This window comes from Protopterus annectens, chromosome 4.part0 (genome assembly GCF_019279795.1).
Source record: "Protopterus annectens isolate FY-2018-M chromosome 4.part0, PAN1.0, whole genome shotgun sequence".
Classification (NCBI taxonomy): domain Eukaryota; kingdom Metazoa; phylum Chordata; order Ceratodontiformes; family Protopteridae; genus Protopterus; species Protopterus annectens.
This window is the reverse complement of record NC_056733.1, coordinates 1,570,582,663-1,570,606,592: the sequence shown is the minus strand read 5'-3', so window position 1 is coordinate 1,570,606,592 and position 23,930 is coordinate 1,570,582,663. Positions and strand designations below refer to the sequence as shown.

The 23,930-nt window shown below is 45.1% G+C and overlaps 1 protein-coding gene across 1 annotated transcript in view; it reads right to left on the bottom strand.

Annotated features, from left to right (window-relative positions):
• RNF145 (ring finger protein 145) overlaps positions 1-23,930 on the bottom strand; it is a 1,685,498-nt gene that overhangs the window by 383,639 nt on the left and 1,277,929 nt on the right. The gene's annotated exons all lie outside the window — the stretch shown is intronic.

The window sequence follows — 23,930 nt, the reverse complement described above, 5'->3', positions numbered from 1 at the left end:
GATCGAGTTTACCCATGTTATACAAGTAAAGAAGAGGCCATTTCTGTGCAAATGCCCTAAGACAGCACTTGTACCCAAAGTATCTGCCAGGAGCCTTTGGTGGGGTAAGGAGGGTGGGAAGTGATGAATGAAAGAAGATGAACAACACAGATGGAACGTTATGGTAAGATATAATTTCTTTATCTGATGTTGTTAATCTTCTTTTCATTCATCACCGATGGGACAGAATCCCCAGCTACCTTATCATCCTTGGGCGGCCTTTATGAAAAAACATTCCTGAGAACCACTGAGCCGAAGGCAGCTCTCCCTCTGGAGACCACATCCAATTTGTAATGATTGACAAAGGTGTGGGGTTTAGCACAAGTGGCTGCTGCGCAAATGTCATCCACAGAAGCCCTGGAATAGGAGGCTACAGAAGTTGCCATACATCTGGTGGAATGGGCTTTAATATTCTGTGGCACAGGTTCTTTTGCAAATGAATAAGTGAAATGTATGCAGTCCCTTAGCCATTTCAATAAAGTGACCTTGGAGACAATGTTTCCCATTCTGGGCCCCGAAAAAGTAATGAACAGTTGGTCAGTCTTGGGTACTGTTTTGGTCCTGTCTAAATAGAATCGTAATTGCCTGTGCACATCCAAGGAATGTAGGCAGTATTCTCCTTTATTAGAAAAGTTTGGGAAAAATACTGGAAGATCAATAGACTCATTGATAGAAAAATCAGAGACAACTTTGGGGAGAAAGGATGGGTTCATCCGGAGTGACACTTTGTCCTTGTGAAAAATCAGGTAGGGTCTTTTGGTGGACAATGCCTGCAACTCTGAAACTCATCTGGCTGACGTGATGTCTACCAGGAAGTGAGATTTCAATGACAAGAATTTGAGGACATAATTCGCTGCGGGTTCAAATGGGGGGGGGGGGGGTTGAGTCAAAGACTGGAGAACTAGCATGAGGTTCCATGGATCTATAGGCTGTCTGACTGGAGGTCTAATGTGAGAAACTCCTTTGAGAAAGGTTTTACATAAATGCAGTGATATGAGTGGAGTACCATCCAGCTCATTATGGTAATTTGAAATCGCCACCAGATGTACTCGTATGGTAGAGGTTGCGGCTCCATCTTCAAAAAAACTTAGATATTGCAAGACCGCTGTGACTGGAGCCGAACACGGATCTAGCATCCTTTCCTTTGACCAAATAGAGAACCTTTTCCATTTGTCCTGGTACAGTCTTCTGGTGGATGGTTTATGAGAAGCCAGAATGATATCACGAACAGGAGAGGGGAGGTCATCTTGCCTGGCAACTAGTGGAAGTGGAGAAACCAGGCTGTCAGCTTGAGATTGGACAGATTCGGGTGAGTCAACCCTTGGGGGTGAGAGATCAGAACTGGAATGGGGTCCAGAATCCACGGTGGGTACAACAGATGAAGCTGAAGGAAGGGGAACCAAACTTGTCGAGGTCAAAAAGGGGCTATGAGGATCTCTTTGCATTTCAGCTGAATGGCTTTCTTTATGAATTGTGGAATCAGAGGAATGGGGGGGGATAGGTATAAAGAGGTCCCGTGGGCCATTCGTGAATCAGAGTGCCCCTCGGGGACTCCCCCTTTGGGGGGACTAGGGCAAAATAGCTGCTGCATTTGTTGTTTGAGGGGGAGGCGAAGAGGTTGCAGCAAGGCTGGTGCCAACGGCTGGGAATTTCTGCCACTACTCCGAGATTGAGAGACCACTTGTGGGGCAAGAGAATACATCTGCTCAGCTTGTCCGCAATCACATTGGAGCTCCCCGGGATATGCATTGCTATCAGAAAGCAGTTGGAATCTATCGCCCATTGTCAAATTCTCATGGGCTCTCGACACAGGGGGGTAGGATTTTGTTCCTCATTGCTTGTTGATATACCGGTTACTACTGACATATTGTCTGACTGAACTGTAATCGTTCCAGAGGGGAGAACCGGTTAGAATGCTTGCAACACTAACAGCACCGCTCTCAGTTCTAGAATGCTGATGTGCAGGTTGGCCTCCAGCGTGGACCATGCGCCTTGGACTGTGTTTCCCTGGAAGTGCCCCCCAACCCTATCAGGGAAGCATCTGTGGTCACAATGGCCTTGGGTTGAGGGGGCTGGAATGGGCAGCTCCAATGTTCTGTGTCTGGCCTCATCCACCAAAGAAGGTCCTGTTTGCAAGGGTTGGTTATCTGGATCTGAAAACATAGAGGGTGATGGTTCGGGAACCACAGAGAGAGAAGAAGCCATTGGAGGATTCGCATATGCAGTTTTGCAAGAGGCACTATCGGTATGGAAGCTGCCATGGTTCCTAGGACTTGAAGGACCTCTCTCGCCGAGACTTTGTTTTGACAGAGTATCACCCAGAGCTGAAGCCTTAACCTTTGGAGTCTGTGAGCTGGGAGTGACACCACATAGGATTGGGTGTCGAAGACTGCTCCGATGAATTCTATCTGCTGGGTCAGAGTAAGGTTGGATTTTTCACAGTGCACAGTTATCCCCAACATTTCTGCCAGAGAAAGGGTGCATTGCAGGGCTGTTACCAGAAGATGCTTGGTGGGGGTGGTAAGGAGTCAATCGTCCAAATATGGAAACACCCGGACTCCTTGTGGTCTCAAGTGAGCTGTGACCACTGCCATGCACTTTGTGAACACTATGGGGGCTGTAGAGAGACCGGATGGCAGGGTGCGAAACTGGTAATGAATGGCTCCTAGCTGGAAGCGAAGCAGACTCCTTTAGTTTTTGTCCATTTTGATGTGGTAATACGCATTCCGGAGATCTATCGAGCACATCCACTCGCCCTCCCTAAGAAAAAAAAATGCTGATATACAACACAAGTGAACAAGAACAGAACAGCTGCTAGAAACACACTTTTCAGTAAACGACCATCAGCATAAGGTTAAAATCTTCTTTATTACAGCCAGTAAAAGAACGAAATGAGCGCTTTCGCGTATATGCCATACGCTTCATCAGATTTCATTATACATTAAAGCAGCTCAGTTTATATACTATAGTTCATATTTCAATTAACACAATTAGCACAATTACTTTGTCAATTGGTAACACCTCTATCTTTTTCTAAAAGGTATAGCTAACCCCTAAGGCAATTTTGAATGTGTGCTTGTTGAATATAGTAGCATCTAGCAATTCATTAGTGCAGCGTCTATATATTATTAAATTAATTCATATAAATATCAGTCTATATAAAGTATTATATTTCAAATAATAAAATAAAATAAAATAAAATAAAAATAAAGATAAAATAACATAAATAATAATAATAATAACAATAATCATGATTATAAATTCTGCCCTTCAATATAAAAGCCACAAAACAAGCCAGTAACATCCACATTCATATTTGTATCCTGTATGTAATGAAGCAGATGAACTATCTCAGAGAAAACATCTAAGTAAGTAATAATAGATAAATATATTATTTATTAAAGTGCTAGTGCCTATAGATTATTATAAATAATTCTGCACATATATAAATATATGTTGTACATCAAATGAACTATATCAAATAAAACATCTAAATAGACACAATACATGTAATGTTTTATTAAAGTGCAAATGCCTATAAATTATTGCATCTAACCTTATGAATGTGTATATAGATATAAATAAATACATATTTTAAAACCATAATGCTGTATTGTTGCAAAATAAAGAAAAGGGAGGATGGACTGAACCGTGACCATCCGGAATTTGGTTTGGGCGACATATTTGTTCAAACTGCTGAGATCCAGAATGGGTCTCCTGTGCCCTGTCTTTTTTGGCACCAAAAAGAATCTTGAGTAAAATCTGGATCTGCATTGGTCTGGTGGGACTAGTTGGATGGCTCTTTTTTGATACAGCTTTTCTACTTCTGAAGCTGCTTCTTCCCTCTGACTGGGTGGAACGTTGGGAAGTTTTGTTGGAAGTTTTGGATAAGGTATGAGGGGAATGGTATAACCTCTGGTAATGATATTTTGCACCCACCGATTGGGGGTGATAGAGTGCCAGGCAGCTTGGTGTACAGAGAAATGACTCTCAAATGCTTCCAGAGGCAAGCAATCGGGCCGCTCTTCAGGAACCCTGGTAAGGCTGTCCAGAGGAGTTGTCTCTGGGGCCTTGGTTGCATGGACCCCCTCTGCCTCAAAAGGGGCATCTTCCGGAACTGTTACCCCTATTGCCCCTGGGGGTATCATCACCACGTGTGGCACAGAAAGGACCCTAACATTTTTTGTGCCACATCTTCCCACTCCTCTGGTTCCTGGAAAAAAAACGTTGAGGGTCGGAAAAACGTAGGCCTACAGCAGACAGAGTCTTACCATCCTGCTCACACCTGGCCAGAGTGTCCTTTACTTTGGAGCCAAACAGGGAAGATGCTTCGATGGGGGCATTCAGAAAGGAAGACTTGAAGAGGTCCGCAAGGTCACAAATGTGCATCCAGGTGTGATGCCTCATAACTATACCTGAACCTGCAGCTCTTGCTGCCCCTTTGGTTGCATGTGAAAGCAAGCTCATGGACGAATTGGAGATCGATTCCAGGGTTGCGAGCTGCGAGGCAACTTTGTCCCACACCTCGTCAGACAACTGCCCTGCGAGTGTTCCACAGAGTTCAGAAATCAAGTCTCTTTGGAGCCTCATAAAATGTGTCAAGTAGTTCAGGGACCGTATGGCAAAGATCGGTGATGCAAAAATTTGTTTCCCCAATCTGTCCACGGCCCGGGACACTCTGTTGGGTGGGTGGACAGTAGAACTCTCTTCAGCTAGGTCCTTTTTCGTGGCCGCCCCCACCACCATAGCATTGACTGGTAAACCTCTGGACCAATGTGGGTGTTCCTCAGGTGGATGGAGTATCTTGTCGGGTCTCTGAGGGATCACCTCAGCAGAGTCAGGGTTCTTCCAGGCGCAATGCACCACGAGCTGTACTAGCTCGTCTGCAGGCAGGGTCAACCAAGAGGTAGAAGGCCGGGCACGGAAAGCCTGCAGGAACACGGACAACTCAGAAGAAGGAATAGTGGGCTTCGAGTCACCCCTCTGTTTCAGCATTTCAAGGATGTCTCTAAAGGAGGTGACTGTGGGGACCCTTCACCATCATCAAAATCTGTGTCATCTGTAAGAGACTCCTCAGGTGAGTCTACGTGTTTCCTCTTGCACGAATCCCTTCTGAGGGGTCTCCTCAGTGGAGGCTTCTAAGAAGGACTCGGAAGAGTGGGCACCCTGTACAGGGGGTTCCTGCGGCTTCCCTGCCCGGTGTACTGGGGAGGTGGCCTGTGGTAGCTGTAGCTCAGAGGGAGAAAACTGGTGTTCCGACATCGGTGAAATGCTTGCAGAACCAAGAGCCCTCTCCATCACATGGAAAGCAGGTCCATCCGAAGAGGGATGACAGCCTGGAATTGAGGAGGACAACCTCAGAACCGGGGTCACACCCTGCTCTGCCGAACCCGCTCCCGAGAATGGAGCCTCAAGCAGGATCGGAGCAGACAAAGCTCCAGGTACTGAGGACGGAACTGTAGAAACACTCGGGACCATGCACCTACTGAAGAACCCGCAGCCCAACCATGGGTTTGAGGAAGGACTGGTTCAGTAGGAACAGAGAACCAAAGGGATGGTCCCGGAGCCAAAGTGAGGTCCACTACTGGTGCCGAGACGGGGAGGGGGGGGTTCCGAAAAAGCCGTCGCAGCAGGAAGCTTTGGAACCGAGGTGGTCAAAAGAGGAGAATAGGATGGAGTCCATGGAGAAATCAACCAAAATCCCGTAGGACGATGGGTCCTGGAAGGCATGGGTATCCCCCTTGCTGCCAGCAGCTGATCCACAAGACGCGCCACATCAAGTTCTGAAAGGTTCCTGGTGGATCTAGTGGATACTCCCGATGGGGAGTCTGGTCGATCTAGGAATAGGCTATACACTTGGACTAGAAATGGGTCTATGGACTGAGAATATCGGGTCCATGGTGTGGGGTCTACCAGCACCAAAGTCTCAAGTTTGGTGACCGGGAGCAGTGGAGTCAGATCTATTGTAGTCGGAGCTGTAAGCGAGCTCGGTGCTAAAGGGGCACTCAGAGCCAATACGTGAGGTTAAGTCGTCACTGCAGAGATAGGCATCCAAGGCGTGCACTGTGCAGAAGTGGCACCTGGTGCTGAATTCATATTAGGTGAGGAGAGGTTTATGGTCGGTGTCGGAGACAGTATCGGTGCCGAAGCTGGTGCCGATATATTAACAGTCGTCGAACCTGGAGCAGATGAGGTCGGTGCCGACAAGCCAGATTTATGCTCCGAAGAAAGTTTCTCTACCTTAGGTTTGACAGACATGCCCTGGTCACCCAAGGGTGAAGAGGGGACCGAATGGGGCCTTTTCTTATCCTTCCTAGGAGAGGTTGAGATCTCCATCGCAGAAAGGGCCTCTTTAAAGGGCAATTTAAGTAGGCCCTTTAGAATCAACTTAGTGTGCTGGCTAAAACTTTGGCAAATCACACAGGGAGGCTGCACTGAAAAATGGGGCACCCCCAAGCAATAAACACAATCATCATGAGATTCACTGTTCGGAAGTTTATCATTACAAGAAGTACAGTGCTTGAAACCTGAAGTACTCTTCTTGTCAGACATCATGATAAGTTAAACACAACAATCAAAGTCTTCAAATACAATCTTAAATTCTACTTATTCTTTGTCTAAACCTAAACAAATACACACAGTATCAAATCCAAAGAGCCAAAAACACACACCTAGATAGAAAAGGAAAGACGAGAAGAAATACCAGCTATGGTATTCAAGGAATACCACAAGGGTAAAGAGAGAGGGCCGTACCACCAATGGTACTTAAAAGATTACCAAACGGGTAGAAGGAAAGAGAAGCAGGTGTAATCTAACTGTAAAAGTGAAGATCAATGAATATAAATCACTAACGATAAGAGAACAGACCAATTTTTTAGCAAAATATCAAAAGGTTTCCACTTAGCTGAGAGCTCAGCTGAAAGGTGGCTTTACAGCTACGCAGCAAACGAGATCTGAGGTAACAGGGAGAAGGGCATTGTGGGTAGAAGCTTAGCTCGAGAGTTTTTTTGGCTGGCGTGAGCTTGTTACTAGGCCAACTTGGTTCGAGGGCTCAGAACCGAACCCATCAGTGATGAATGGAAAGAACATTAACAACATCAGATGTATGATTATTAAACACTTCAGTTTAGTTCAGCAATTTTTCTAAGCTATAGAGTTACAAGCATGCACTTTTTAACCTCAGAAATAAGGAAACGTCTATGAATCTCAAACTCTCACTAGCAATACACAAATTCTAACTTGGAATGACTGAAGAAAAGCAGACACACTCAAAAGGTGTAAAAACAAGATCATGCTACACAATAGCAGAAAAGCACAGGCAACTATAGTGGAGTTTCTATACATCCCTTGGTAGTGGAACAACCTTACCAGTATTAGAGCGATCTGAATAATACCTTGCCATTAAAATTCAATCATGCTAAGAAGAGACAGTGCTCAATATACTGTAATTTATCCAGTGAAATGTATAGGAGATGGTCAGTCCTTTTTAACATGGAGCTACTCAGGTAATGCTAAATGTGTGACAACAACACTTTCTGCTATAAGTAGTATAAATTTACAAATCCAGTTATAAAGGGCACACAGCTCACCTTCGTTCCTTTTACGGACTAACAATTAACGGAGAGTCCACACTCAATCAAAGGCATCACAACACACTGTCCCTTTGGGAACATGGGCGTCTGAGCCCAAAAGCAACTGCTCAGTTTATTTTAGATCCAAGCTTTGCAGTTAGCTTGTCCATGAATAGTGGGCTCAAACAAAACACTCAGATATTTCAACATACTGGCAATTTTCAAAAGAATACTCAATAAGTCCCGAATGGCCTAAATGGAAAACCTATATGAATAAACTTATCATAAAAGTAGGTGCTTAAATAACAGAATATAAGCAAGTTTTCTGCTGTTGTAAGATATCGGACTTCAAGTTCCTTGAGTTTGTTCAGATGAAGTTTAGAAAGTTGATATCTGTCTGGAAGAACATGGATTATAGTCACAGTATACTAAAACAGCTTAATTTACTAAGTTTCATTTATTAGTATGTTAGGAGAAGGCTATGGCAAGCCTACAGAGCACTTCACAGTGAGTTACTTTGTGCAACCTTAGGGCTGGAATACCAAAGTGGCACCAAAGCATCAAGACAAACTTATTCTCTATATTATTCTGAAGTTTCTTAGATTCAGATTTAGATTTCTCAGTTAGATTCCAGGTCATCACAGAAGTGTATGACTTTAGGGTGATGGACTTTGCTTTCGCTGATGGCAGTTGGTATTAAAGGGCCTGCACAATCTATGAACAGGATAACTGCTGCGATACAATTTCTTATACCTATACAAACCTGTTTTGACAATAAATCGAATTTTATGCATTCTGACTAGTACTCTGTGACCAACTTGCGTTTTACGTCAAGACACACATTTGTTTTTTTGGATTATACTGCTTTGTTTATGCTCAGTTGTCCTATTGGTTTCCACTTTCTTACACCTGGGAATCAGAAGCACGTGGATGTTCACTCTTCCAGTTTGATTTCCAGGGCTTCAGATTTTCCTATAGTGGAGCTGATCTACTGCCCAGACTAAAAAATATTTGACAGCTGAAAGAAAAAGTGGCCCTCCATCACCTTCTGTTCTTTATTTGGACTCTGGACTAACAAATGAACAGTAAACATGCCCAATAATCCACAGAAATCAGTCAGGACTTAGGCAAACTATGCCTTCTCTCAACTTACAAAGGGACCTGCTAAATTACCTCATGTGCTCAGAAGAGATACCCTGAGAGGTGAAGAATGGTCCTCCTTCCCAGCTTCCAGATGAGACAGGAAGATATGCACTAATCTCAAAAAGCAACAAACACCAAGTACAGTGAGAAAGTGGGTAAAAGCCTATACATCATCACTGATATTTCTGTTGTACTATATCCACTGCCGGATTCACTTCTGAGTATAGTGTATAGCCACCATTAGGCAGTCGCTGAACACGCAGCCATGGGGAGCCCCTGATTATCTCCCCGTGTACAAAGGCCTCCACATCCAGCTGTGGTTTTCTCCTCCTCCCCCTTGCCCGGCTCCTGGATGCTCACACAGCTGCATGACACCACCTTGCGATTCAGGCACCACCATGACAAAACCTTGCAAACTTTTCTTTTTCTTTTCTTCCACACTTGCCTATAAGCTGCATCAGGAATGCTTCAGTACAGCAAGGGACCTGATTGATTGCAGCAGCCATGGAAGTAAGCTGTGTTTTTTTTTTAAATGAGGAAGTGATGAAGCAAGGACCTAATTGGTCCTTGTAAAGCACTTCCTATGTCATCTTCCTTTAAAAGCGCAAGCATTACTTCTCTTCTTGTTTTTCAGAAGAAGAGTTTGCTTTGCTGTTTGGATTTTTGGGGGATTACTGGTGGCATAAGGATGGGGGATACCAAGCTTTCCAGGAGCGACTGTCTGGGACAAGCAAAGGAGCTGTATTTTCAACTGCCCTTTGTAAGGGCAATTTTTAAAAGGTCTGAAAAACTTTTAGTTATGTACTCACCATAACTTCAGATGTTTGGGATCCATCTCGCCTACATTCTGACTGATGGGTTCGGAGCCGATCCCTCGGCTCCGACTCGGCACGCTTATGCCAAAGAGCGAAGTCTCTTATTGGCTGAGCTTACTATATCCCAGGATGCACCACTACCAGTCCCCCAGATCTAGTTTGTCCGCATACATGCACACATGCATACCCTGCTTATATAACATCGTCAGATGAAACAAGATAAAACAGTAGAACTCAAAACCGTTCAATCTCTTCTGATCTCCAAGGCAGGGGGAAGGAGGGCGGGTATTAGGAATGTAGAGATGGATCCCAAACATCTGAAGTTATGGTGAGTACATAACTAAAAGATGTTATGTGATCCTATCTCGCCTACATTCTGACTGATGGGACAGCGTCCTAGCACCTGAATCCTGGGTGGCTCACTGGAAAACACTCCTGAGTACCGTGGAACCAAATGATGCTCGTCCTTTAGATGCCACATCCAATTTGTAGTGGGAAATGAAAGTGTGCGGGTTGGACCAAGTAGCCGCAGCACAAATTTCCGATATAGCGAGCTTGGAATGAAAAGCTATAGAAGTAGCCATAGCTCTGGTAGAATGAGCTTTGATAGATGTTGTAAGTTGCTTATTCGAAGAAGAATAAGCCTGAGTTATGCAATCTCTGATCCATTTTGAGATAGTAGCTTCTGTGATGGTTTGGCCCAATTTATTATCTGAGAAGGACACAAACAACTGGTCTGACTTACGAAGTTGCTGAGTCCTGTCTAAATAGAAGCGTAATTGCCTGTGAACATCCAATTTATAGAGAGTGTATTCTGCTTCATTGGAGAATTTTGGAAAGAAAACTGGTAGCTCTAGAGATTGTTGGAGACAGAAACTAGAACAGACCTTTGGGACAAAGGATGGATTAGGCCTAAGTGATACTCTATCCTTGTGGAAAATCAAGTATGGTGGCTTAATAGACAGGGCTTGAAGCTCTGAAACTCTTCTTGTAGAAGTAATTGCAACTAAGAATGCAGTTTTCCAAGACAGATATTTTAACTCGCATGTAGCAGCCGGTTCGAAAGGGGGAGATGTTAATGCGCGAAGCACCAAATCAAGATCCCACGGAGGTGCAGGATGAAAAATTGGTGGTCTTAATAGGCTCGCACCTTTAATGAAAGTTTTGCATAGTCTGCTGCTCATCAAAGGAGGATCCATGGATTCGTGGAATTTAGAGATAGCCGCTAGTTGGACTTTAATAGTTGAGACAGAAGATCCCTGATTAAACAGGGATGTTAAGAATTTCAAAACCTCTGGGACAGGAGCAGTGATAGGGTCTAAGCCCTTGAGTTGAGCCCAGATAGCAAACCTCTTCCACTTACTGAGGTACAATTTGTTAGTGGTGGGTTTGTGGGTCAAGATAAAATGTGAACAACTTCCGGGTCTAGTGTGTGCCTTCTAACTAAGGTCGGAAGTGGAGGAGCCAAGCTGTCAATTTCAAAGATTGAAGGGACTAATGCCGATGTCCCGACTGATGGATTAGCAAGTCCGGAATCAGGTCTAAGGTCCACGGATCGTCCACTGCATGCTTCTTCAGGTAAGGAAACCATATCTGACGAGGCCAGTATGGGGCAATCAGTATCATTGAAGACCGCAGTTGAGAAGCTTTTTGAATAACTTTGGAAAGAAGTGGAATTGGAGGAAAGGCATAAAGTAGCCCTGTTGGCCAAGGTTGTGCTAGAGCATCCATGGCTGGTACTCCCTGATGTGGGATCAAGGAGAAGAACCTTTGGCACTTGGTGTTTTGTGGAGTTGCAAATAGGTCGCAGCACGCGTCCCCATCTCTTGAAAACCTGAGCTGCTACTGTGTGGTTTAGAGACCACTCGTGAGGAGAGAGAATTGTCCTGCTTAATTTGTCTGCCAATACATTTGACTTTCCCGGGATGTGGGTCGCTACCAAGAAGCGGTTGGTAGCTACAGCCCATTCCCACACTCTCATGGCCTCTCTGCAAAGGGGTATGATCTGGTCCCTCCTTGTTTGTTCAGATACCAAACCACCGACATGTTGTCTGTGTGGATGGCGATGATGCCCTGAGGAAGAAACTTGTCTAAGGCTTGTAGGGATAGAAGTACAGCCCTCACCTCCAACACATTGATGCGTAGAAGAGCTTGCCTGGAAGCCAGGAGCCCTGAACTAGCCTGCCCAGACAATGCCCCCCACCCTATCTGGGAGGCATCTGTCGTCAGGGTAACCACTGGAGAGGAAGAACAAAGGGTTTTCCTTGATCCAAATTGGATGTCTGAAGCCACCAGCGAAGGTCCCTTTGCATATATCCGTAATCATGATGTGATGATTGAGGGAAGATCCTGAAAGGACCATTGAGTTGACAATAGCCACTGAAGAATCCTCATGTGTAATCTTGCCAGAGGAACTAAAAGAACCGTGGCAGACATTGAGCCTAAAACTTGTAGAACCATCCTGGCTGGGGCTTTGGATCTCGAGATCAGAGCTTGAACTTGGCCCTGTAAAGTTTGGATCCTTTCGGCAGGAAGAAAGACGCATCAATCTTGAGTCTATCTCTGCTCCTATAAACTTTATGCTGAGAGGGCAGCAAGACAGACTTTGACCAATTGAATGTAATCCCAGGGTAATACCCAGGAGATGGTGGCTTTGAGGTTGTCCATTAGTAGATGCCTGGTGGTGGCAGTCAGGAGCCAGTCGTCGAGATAGGGAAACACTTGGAATCCAAGACTTCTCAGGTGAGCCGTCACTACTGCCAAACACTTGGTGAACACCCTGGGGCTGTGGTGAGACCAAAGGGCAGAGCGCAAAATTGGTAATGACTGACTCCCAGGCTGAAGCGCAGATACCTTCTGGACGCCTGATGTATCGGTATGTGATAATAGGCGTCCTTGAGGTCTATGGAGCACATCCAAACATCCTTCTCCAACAATGGGAGAATGGATTGTAACGTGACCATTCGAATTTGGATTTCGTGACGGATTGGTTCAGTCTGCTGAGATCCAATATTGGTCTCAGGTCCCCTGTCTTTTGGCACTAAAAAGAACCTGGAGTAATTTCCTGATCCGATCTGGTCTGTGGGGACCGGTTGGATGACTCCTTTTTCTAGCAGCTTTAAAGCTTCTGCGGCTGCCATTTCCCTTTGACTGGGTGGTGGGTCCGGGATTCTTTTGGACGGGGGGGCGAGTATGTGAATGGGATGGTGTAACCTCCGGCAATGATCCGAAGCACCCATCTGTCCTGAGTGATTGACTCCCAGGCTTTTAGGTGCTTGGCAAAGCGACACCCGACTGGCTCGAGCAGCACAGCCGGGCAATCCCTCATGACGTGTGGGAGGCTGAAGAGCCACGAAAGGACTCGCGGTCTCCAGAATTGCGGGCCCTCTGCCGCCTCTGGGACGGCGTCTCCCTGAAAAATTTCCCGTCCTCTGCCTCTGGAAGGGAATCTTCCTGCTGTTGGGAGAAAAAGTAGCGAGATTTGCGGAACCACATTTTCCCCCTCCTTTAGCCTTGGGGTAAGGCCGAAAGGGAGTGGAATAACGGGCACCTACGGCAGATAAAGTTTTTCCCTCTTGCTCACAGCGGTAAGGGTGTCTTTAACCTTGGGTCCAAACAATGAGGACCCATCAAAGGGAGCGTCGGCGAAGGAAGACTTGAAGGCCTCCAAACTGACACAAGCGGAGCCAGGCTTGTCTCACGAGAGCCACGCCTGTGCCTGCCGCTCTACCGCCTTCGCCGCATAGGAAATGAGCCTCATGGACGAGTTAGAAATTGACGTAAGGATAGCCAACTGAGAGCTAACCGACTGGGCTAGCTGCTCAGGTAGGTTACCGAGAGGGAATCTGACAACTCCTTGACCAGATCCCTCTGAAGCCTGGTAAAATGTGCCAAATAATTCAGAGACCTTAAAGTAAAGGCCGCTGAAGTCAGGGTGCGCTTCCGCACCTGTCCATACTCCTAGACTCCTTATTAGGAGGATGGACGGACGTTGAAGCCTCTGCCACGTCCTGTTGTGTAGCAGATGCCACCACCATGGCATCTACTGCCACGCCTTTAGTGAGGAACTCCTTCTCGGGGAGCAGACAAAAATTTATTTGGACGAGAAGGACTGGTTCCACGGTATCTGGATGTTCCCACGCCTTCGACAAACTAAATCCAGAAGCTCGTCAAGGGCGTAGACACCCAGGAGGCGGAGGGCTGAGCCCCAAAGGCCTTGAGGAGCACTGACTCGTCCGCAGAGGGGTTTGGATATCCAGCCGCCTCGTTGTTTGAGGATCTCTAAGATGTCTGCAAATGAGACATCATCCGAGGGCGACTTGGGGACCCTCTGCATCATCCATATCAGTGTCTGATGTAATAGACTCGGGGAGTCCACGTGCTTCCTCTTGCACGATCTCTTCCTTGGGGTTCCTCCGAAGACAATTCCGAAGAACCCTCAGGAGGAGGGAACCCCCACTGGGGTAACCTCAGGCCTCGGGCTCCGCTGACTACGGACAGGGAACTGCCAAAGACCCAGTCTCCACGCCCAGGAAGGTGCCGGTAAAGCCGGAGAGATGGCGAGAGGACTTGGCCAAGGCACTCCTCATGGCCCTGAAAGCCGGACCCCAGAATCCTGGGAGTGTCCGGTCTCGAGCCGTGATAGCCGACGGAAGTCCAGCAGCGAAGCACCGAGGGGAGGCTCGGAACCAGCATAGGTCCTGAAACATCACCCCCGGGTCCAGCCGAAGAAGTCCGCGTACCAAACTCGGACCCGAAGGCCCGGGTTGGAGTAAGGGTCGGAGCCGACCCTGAGATCTCCACCGGCTCCAACAGCACCTGCTCGGCGGAGCGAAGCAGTCGGAGGAGGAATGGCAATGGGTGGGCAAGGTCATCGGCTCCGAAGCCAACTGGGTCGGAACGAAACAAATTTTGGAAGACTGGGGACTGGAACAGTCTTTGGAGCACCCTGTCTATATCAGAATCTGACATTCTCGAAGACCGAGAGGAAATAGAACGGGTTCGAGACGGCCTCTCCAACGGCCCCAAAGGGCTAGGGGACCGGCTCCGAGGCGACTCGATGAGTATCGGCGCCGAGGAATACATACACCAGATTCCATCGGTGCCGAGGTGGACTTCGCCGAGGAGGAAGTGTCTGAGCGGTCGACCCTTGTCGGCCCCGAGAGCAGTGGAGCCGAAGGTGACCCGCCTCGATGCCCCAGACATCGGCTCCGAAGCCAGAGGAGTCGATACTGGTGGCATCGAGGCAGACCGTTCGACCTCGGCTCCAAGTCTTTGGAGCCGAAGGAGAGGCCTGCCTATGTCTCTTGGAGGTCGGATCCGACGGACTGGTCGGAACGCCTTTCTTTTAGCGGAGAAGGAGAGGATGCCAAGGCTTCTTCAAAGGAAGGTTTAATTAACCCCTTAAGAATCAATTTATTTTTCCTCTCCTGGAGGACCCTTGAGGAAAAAGCGTGACATACGCTGCATGACTCCTGCAAGTGTTTTGCACCTAAACAATACACACAGAGCGAATGATCGTCTGTGATAGACATTTTGAAACCACATTTTGAACATTTTTAAAGCCGATGGCCTAGGAGTCTGAGACATTATAGTAAACAATTCCAGTAACTTTTGACAGGAAAATATACAACTACTGATTTACTGATGACAAACCTAAAAAAATAGGCTTACAGTTATCGCTAATAGCAAATGACAGGGGACTCTGAAACCCTGTAAAGTTTTAGAAGGGTTGACTGACCGGGAAGGCCCTAGATGAAGGGGGGCCGAAATCAAACTCAACCCAATCACACAACAAGTTTTCACAATCCAAACACACACAATAAGAGCGTTAGCTGTTAAAACAGCTTTTGAGACAAAAAACAGCAAAAAACTGACAGAAAAAGTTAGTTAATAATAACTACTCAGCCCAGCCAGCTCGAGACCACGTCTTCGCAGGGAAGCGCAAAGCGAGATCTGGGGACTGGTAGTGGTGCATCCTGGGATATAGTAAGCTCAGCCAATAAGAGACTTCGCTCTTTGGCATAAGCGTGCCGAGTCGGAGCCGAGGGATCGGCTCCGAACCCATCAGTCAGAATGTAGGCGAGATAGGATCACATAACATCTGTACTTTTAAGAGCAAATTAAAAGGAATGGAATGATTGGTCTGTATGGGGGAGAGCAAGCAGAAGATCAGTCTACAGTCATGAAGAGGGAGCAGAGGATTAGTAGTAATAGCCTTCTATCAACTGCAGAAAAGGTAACTTACTGTTTTTTTTTTTTTTTTTTACTATTTTTTGGTTGGGGGGGGGTGTTTAGGAAACCTAGGGAGATGAATACTTTAGTGTAGAGTTCTTGTGCTAACAGGATTGGGGCTGTAAGAAGCTGTGGTTGAAACAGTTTTATTTTACCTTTGCCCAAAATTCTTCTACTAATAGACTGAGGAAGGAAGGCCTCTCTGTAATAATTTATGTGCAGCTTTGCTGTAGTCTTTTTGGTCAGTCTTATACAAGAATATTCATTAATTTATTTTTGTTTTGTCTATAATTGTGCTAAAAGATCAGTAGTGGGGAGGCAGTGGCTGTGAGAATGTTGCATTGTGTACAGGTGTTGTTTTAATGTATACTAACACAAACCCAGTTATGCTGGTACTGTTTTGTTTATACTGGCAATGTTTACAACTATCCCTGGTGCTACACCTCTGTTCTATGATAATTTTTTGCTTTGTCTGGAATTATTGTGCTGAGAGGTTGGGATGGGAGTTAGGGGCTGTGAGAATGTTGAACAATGTTCAGATGTTTGTCTGATATTTTTTGTCTGCTCCTCATTAAAAATGTGGGGTCACATAATGAATGCAACTGCAAAATCTGTTATTTCAGCATCTTTATTAGTTCATAAACACATTCCCCCGGATTTATTAATCTATGCATATTAATGAGGCGTGCTTCCTGAGCTCTTAATCTTACACAGAACATGTAAGAGTGCAGGGGGTGTGTCTGAGAGCAGAGCTCACAGAATATACATGCCCCCGCAATGCAGAACAGCAGAAAGGGGTATGCAATGAGTGAGACCTCTCACAGGTGACCGCATATCCCCACCAACAGTCCTGCTTATGTACAACAGCAACAGTATATATGAATAAAATGAAGAACCCCCCCCCCCTTTTTTTTAAATCCGATTAAAGCTAACCGTAGGCGTGCGGGTGTGCCCATCACTTGGCTACGGTTAATGCAGCTTAAATGGCTGAAGAGGATAACAAGGAAGATATAATGCAAATGAAGCAGCACATTAATAGTGTAATGGGCAGAGCATTCGCCTTACGAGCAGGCATTCTCGGTTCGAGTCCCCCAGCAGCACATTCTATTTTCCATGGCAAAGCATGTTATGTATTTATGAACTGGAGTACTGCAGTAAATGCACATGTGAGGTGTCAGTGTCATAATGACTAAGGCACTAGTAAGCAGGTTTAAGCAGAAATAAGCAGTAGTAAGCATATTTAAGCACTAGTAAGCGGGTTTAAACCCGTTTGCGTGGCGGTAAGGAATGCCTACACTGGCTAAGCAATTCTGAAGCTAACTCTCTGTAAGCAGATGTAACAGCAGGTTAGCAGTGCTTACCATTGAGCAAACCCTCTTACAACTGCTCAAAAGTGACTTAATCTCTCTGTATCCAATGGCCCTTGTTCTGCTCATCAACAAAATAAACAGCCATGCAGGTCTCAGATCCAGGACCCTATACACCATAATCACAGTAGTTAACCACCAAGCCATCACAGAAGTACAGAAGAATGAGGTAGCAGCAAACAAGTTCTCACCATAGTATAACCAAACTGAACCTGTGAAAGGAATCATTATACAGTCATATGTTCCATAACCCACTACATAACATAAATATGTGAACTGGAGTACAGCAATAAGCCCAGAAGTGAGGTGTAATTGTAAGAGAGTGTTGAAGTCCCCAATAAAACACAAGGACTCCACAGAGTGTACGTACACATTAATCATGAATACCAGGCATACATATAAGGTGTAATGATTAATAACTCAATGCCAAAAAGGCATGATAATGCAAAGTCTAATGTAAGCAATGCTAAGCATTGCACAGGCCAGCTTAGGAGGTGTGAGCACTGTGTAGACCAGCTAACTCATTGTGCCCAGTGGTATACCCCTTTAAACAATGCCAACCCTAGGTAAGTAGGTTTGCCCATAGCTTAGCCTTTTCAAAACTGGCCAATCACGGAAAAGTGGGGGGAAATTGGCCCTACTTAAACCCAAGAGGTGGGAATACATCTCATAACTGGTTGTAGCTCCCCCTTGCAGGCACTATGGCAGTAAGGGGAGAAGGTGTGCGCTTCCGAGCACAGCGCTGGTGCATCCAGGAGTCCAAGGTCATGGCAGGACTCCTAGTTGAAGACCATGCTCAGAAACTGCTGCAGGGCCAGTACCAGGGCTCCCAATATAAGGCGGAGGCCTGGGACCATCTTGCCCTTGACCTCACCAGTGCCACTGGCATACCTCGAACTGGTGAGCAGGTCAGGCACCACTATGCCGACCTGAAGCGGCATAAGGGGGACCTCTTGGAGGAGTGGCTCCAAGAGGCTAAAGTGTTGGGGGATGTTCGATCCATGTGTAAGTATCACCCCAGTATGTGTGTAACAATTGCCAGCTCAGGTATATCATGGATAGGTATGGCTAAATATTCCTCATGTCCCCCACAGCTGCAATGGAGCGGGCCGCGAACCAGGAGGCCCACATCAGTCGCCTGGCGAGGTTGCAACACGAGGCAGGTCATTAATACTCATGCATTTACTGTCATAGGAAATAAAAATAAAAATAGCAGTAAATTAACTGCTTGTATAAAACCTGTACTGTTCAAGGCAAGTATTGCATACACTAGAGAATATGGCAGGAAGAGTCTCGTATTGCTTGTAAGTCAATAAAAGTGTAATATCCTGACAAAACAGGTTTAACTGCTGGACTGCATGTGTATATCCTGGTATCATACGGTAATGTAGATAAGCAATCATGTAATAGTACTGTAGTATTAAGCACTGCTACCCACACCGTGCACCATATTTTGAATGTGTAGGAATGCCTGTATATGACAGGTGTAATCCCCAGAGGCCATTTAGTACAACTGAGAGACACATTGACAGTAAACAGGGAAAATTCAGACAACAAAAAATGAATAGCACATGCAACTGAGATGTGAACTGTTGTTTTTTTTAGCAGACACAGCCACGGTTCGAATCCTGCCAGTGGAAGTAGTCTGCATACAGAATCATACCCCACAACTGTACAGATATGTCCAGAATGTCAATTAAAGTGGCCCATATCTGTTGCCTATCAACCTGTCTCCCTGGGAAATCAGTGGGATGATCCCAGATGTATAGGCCGTAAACAGGAAATACAACTGATTGACACACAGCTATGAGAATAAAGCTGGCACACAAGCAACTCCCCAATATCTTATGTGACTAACAAGCCACGCATGTCCCACTTACACCCTCAACTTGTCAAGCTGTGGTCAGAGTGTGTACAGTAACAGAGATGTATGTGCATAATAGTAATGTGGGATCTGGTACTGTATGTGGGAACATTCAGGTAGTGCTAATAAACATTTTTCCCACAGGTCTGTCAGGTACCAACACTGTGGCCAGAAATACAAGAATGATATGCAGTTGCTCTGAATAATGAAGTATTACACATCACTGTCGCCCACACCGTCTTACAACATATAATGGCCTAGGAAATCTGTATATGAGTCTTGCAATACAAGGTCAGAATGCAAAAGCACAAGGGATTAATAAGACAGAAAGCAGATTGGAGATATACAGCAATATCTATATAGCAGACAAAACTGTGATGGACAGTGTTTAGGTTGTAGCAGACACAGCCATGGTCTGAATCCTGGGAGTGGCATTAGACTGCATACAGATTCATACCCTACAACTGTACAGATGAGGCCAGAATATCCAGTATATGTGCCCATATCTGCTGCCTGTTCCCCTGATAAGTCTGTGGGATGATCCCAGATGTTTAGCCAGCAAACAGGGAATACAACTGATTGTCAAACATCATGAAAACACACCTGTCACTGTAGCAACCCCCCCAAACTGTTAGGAGAGAAATATTTCAAGTATGTCCTATCTACAATCCCATGCTGTCATGGTGTGACCAGTGTGTGTACAGTAACAGAGTGAGATGTATGTGCATAATACTAATGTGTAATCCGGAACTTTATGTGGCAACAGTCAGGTAGTACTAACAAACATTGCTCCCACAGGTAAGTTGGATACGAACACTGTGCTGAGAAATACAGACCATTATAATGTGTACTGGTACTGCTCACTTTGGTACTGTAGGGAATTGTGAGTGTTGCAGTTTCTCTGAATAATAAAGTATCACTGGTCACCCACACTGTGTTACATAATATAACTGTGTAGGAAAGCATGTATGTGTGTGTCAGGTCACTAAAGGTGGAAGGCAGCAATATTCTAGATATGTCCCAGCACACCAGCATGTGGTCAACACATGGCCAGAGTCTGTGCAGAAAGAGTTGGATAGCTATGTGCAAAGCAACAACCCGGAATCCGGGAGTATGTGTAGAAACAGTTAGTTAGTGTTAGCAAACATTCCCTCCACAGGTATATCAGGTAAGAGGTGTATACTGCAGGTAAAACCGGGTCATGTGTAATGATGACGACACCCATATCACTGTCCAAACTAAGGCTATATTGTAGCGTAGTAAGACTTGTAAGGTACAAATAACAGCACTGACTAGGAAAGCAATGTGGACTACAGGAATATATTAGATAATTTACATCTTTCTCCCCTCCACCATATCTCCAACAATATTCAACATACCCACCCCAACTGGTATGTAATGACTCTGATAATGTCCAATTGTTTGATAAATATTTTCATGGTTCCCATGCATGTGCTATACTGAATTATTCCAACATTGGTAGCATGGTGCCATCAATGTACCTGCATGCTGTTCTTATTACCACTGTGGTCCCATATATGCATGTGTTCTGTTTGCTATGCAACTATTCCGTGTCTGGGTTGATGAGAATATCTATGCATACTGTTATAGTTAATGCTCGAATGTGTTGACTATTACTAACCCACAAATGATGATGAAATCTAAACACTAGAGCACACTTGGGAAGGCCGGTCCCAGCAGACCCACCTCTGCTGGCCGTGGCAATGGACACCAGCATATTTGGGGCCTAACTCGAGACCTCACTGTCCGTTGGTTCTGTACCACCTTCGGGTGGAACCGCCTCAGGGGATGGGTCTCGTCCCCCCGGGAGTGGGCGCGGACAGGCACCTGTCACCCATCACCAGGTCGGGGTCATGGTGTGTAGAGCGATCAACGAGCAGTTTGGTGATGTTCTACACCAGCTCGAGGGTGGTGTGTCGCGATTAGATAGTCAGCCTGGCTCTGCGACTCAGCCCCCAGCAGAGCCACCTTCAGGGCTGTGAAGGTGCAGTGGTGACTGCCCATGGGTAGGGACCTCAGTCCCACTGTTACCACTAGGGGGATTGTGGGCTTCCGATATCCCAACACCCCTCCCCATCAAGGTGTTTACCCCCCACGTATCATATACCGCCCCTGTATGCGTCCTTTGTCTTGTCTGTTAACCTACCCAACCTACCTCCCCAAATATACCTACGACCCTTCCTCAACATCCTACTCTCACCTGAAAAAAAAAAGGGCAATCTGTTCCCACAAAAATATCTCATCCATACATAGCTGTCTATTTCACACACGTGTCCACTGGACACAAGTAATCCAGTCTAACTGGCATCCCAACTTATTACTGTTGTCCTCACACATCTCCCAGGGGTTTGAGTGTCCAAATCTCAGGGGTTTGAGTATCCAAATCTACCTCCAAATTCAGTCTATATGCACAGCTGCTGCTGTAGAAGAAATGGGCAGCTATGGACCTTCCCTACACCCTTCCTGCAAATCCCTGGCTAATTTCCCTACTGTCTTTCCCTCTTTTTTTACCACTTTCCTATCAACCCCTTTCTCTTTTCTTTTAAAGAAATTAGCATGGGGGTAAGTGGCAGTAAGCACTTTTAAGCAGCAGTAAGCACGGGGGTAAGCAATTTAGAAGCTAACTGAGTATAAGACACTGTAACCGGAAGTTAGCAATGTTAACCTCCGTGCAAACCCGCTTTCAACTGCTTTAAAGTGCCTTAATCACTCTGCATCCAATGGCCCATGTTCTGCCCAGCAACAAAATAAACAGCCTCTGCAAGGCTCAAACCCAGGACCCTGCACACCATAGACAAAGTGATTTACCACTAAGCCATGCCAGATATACATAACTTCGATGTTTTCAGAAACATATCATCCAGCCCAGTCATGCAACAGTACAGAGAATGTATTCCAACATTTAGATGTATGTGTGTGTAAATATATTAATATCTAAACAGATACATATCTATATATGTATATATTTAGAAATATATACATATATATAAATATATATGTACATATGTAATACTTTGGCCCTCCTAGCCTTTACTAACACCATAAACCATAATCGCAACAATAATTATATATCCTCAGCCCTCTTTTTGGATCTTTCCAAGGCATTCGATATGGTTGATCACCAACTTTTAATCCACACCCTGCAAACATTCTGTCTAGATACTGGAGCCCTCCAACGGTTTCAATCCTACCTGAATGGTCGACAGCAGGCTGTCCTCTGGCAGAACAAACTCTCTAACCTTCTACCTAACACCCTCGGAGTACCACAAGGCTCTATACTAGGGCCCTTGTTGTTCTCAATCTTCATTAACGACCTTTATACTGTCATCCCAAAAGTCAGCTGTATCCAATATGCTGATGACTCTACTCTGATTTGCTCAGCCACATCTCCAGTAGAGTTATGGTCAGCTACCCAGACAACCTTTAATACAATAGAAAACTGGCTTTCTGAACATCGTCTGATCCTAAATCCCAAAAAAACTAAAATGCTGTTATTTTCACCAACACGTAGGTCTACCGCTTTCACCTTTACCATAAAATCAAATGATGGCACAATAATCTCCCCTGACCCATCTACAAAACTATTAGGTGTCATCATAGACAATAATCTCAAATTTGACCTACATTTTAACCAAACTATTAAAACCATCAATAAAAAACTACGGTCACTTTACAGAATAAAAAAGCCTTCCTATCCCCTCCAGCTAAAACTGCCACAGCTCGCTCTCACCTTCTTTTAACCCTTCTGTATGCATCCCCTCCCTCTACTCTCGAATTTGAACAAGACTGTCCTTAACAAACTCTCAATTTGCTACAACCACATTGCCAGGTTTGCCACTGGGCTGCCTTTTAGGATACATCATTGCATCAATCTAAATCAGCTTGGTTGGCTTGAACTACCTAGCCTAATCCAGTATAACCAACTGATTATGGCCTATAAAATCCTCTATAATCCAGACAATACTCCTGCACTTAAAAATATTATCACCCCTATAACAATCCTAGACCGCTTCGATCCTCTAACAAACTACTAATTCAGACTAGCAAAATTAATAACACAGCCGGTGATTCTCTCTTTGCAAACTCTGTAAGTAGATCCTGGAACTCTCTTCCAGCTGATATTACCTTACTTTCCACCTTAGGTCAATTTAAAACTAGACTCAAACAACATTTGTCACTTAACTGGCTATGTCAATGTATCAAGCCTGGCTAACTCGAATGTGTAAAAATCTGTTAACCAGTTTACTGTGTAATTTAATTTAATCCTGACTTGTGTTCAGGACTAACTGTAACCTGTGTTTAACTTGCTTACTTATGTAATCTCTGTAAATAGTCTGTTTGTAATGTGTAATGCTGGTATTATGTAATGCTGTATCTGCTTACCCTTGGAGCTTTTCTCCCCGGGCCTCCACTGAAAATGGACATGCATCCAGTCGGACTATCCCGGTCAACAAATGTAAAATAAAAATAAATAAATAAATAAAAAATACATGCAAATGCCTACACTGATACACATATAGATGTCTACACCTATATGTCCATATATGCACAGTAAGTTACATATATTAACGCAGATATATATCCATGTAGGTATATGCAAACACAGTTATATATATGTAAGCAGATATATATATATATCTATATAGATATATATGCCCATACATCTATAGATAGCAATGGTAGATTAACTAAAACATAAATGTCCACATGCACCGTTAATGGGGTTGAGAGGCCCAAAACAATATATGTCTTGTACGAATAGGTATACCCCCCCTCACAGCCAAACACGTCCGCCCTGCAATATACTACCAAGTGTTGCAGACCCCATAACCAGGACCTGACACGATATGGGCACAAGATGTTAACAGTACTACAT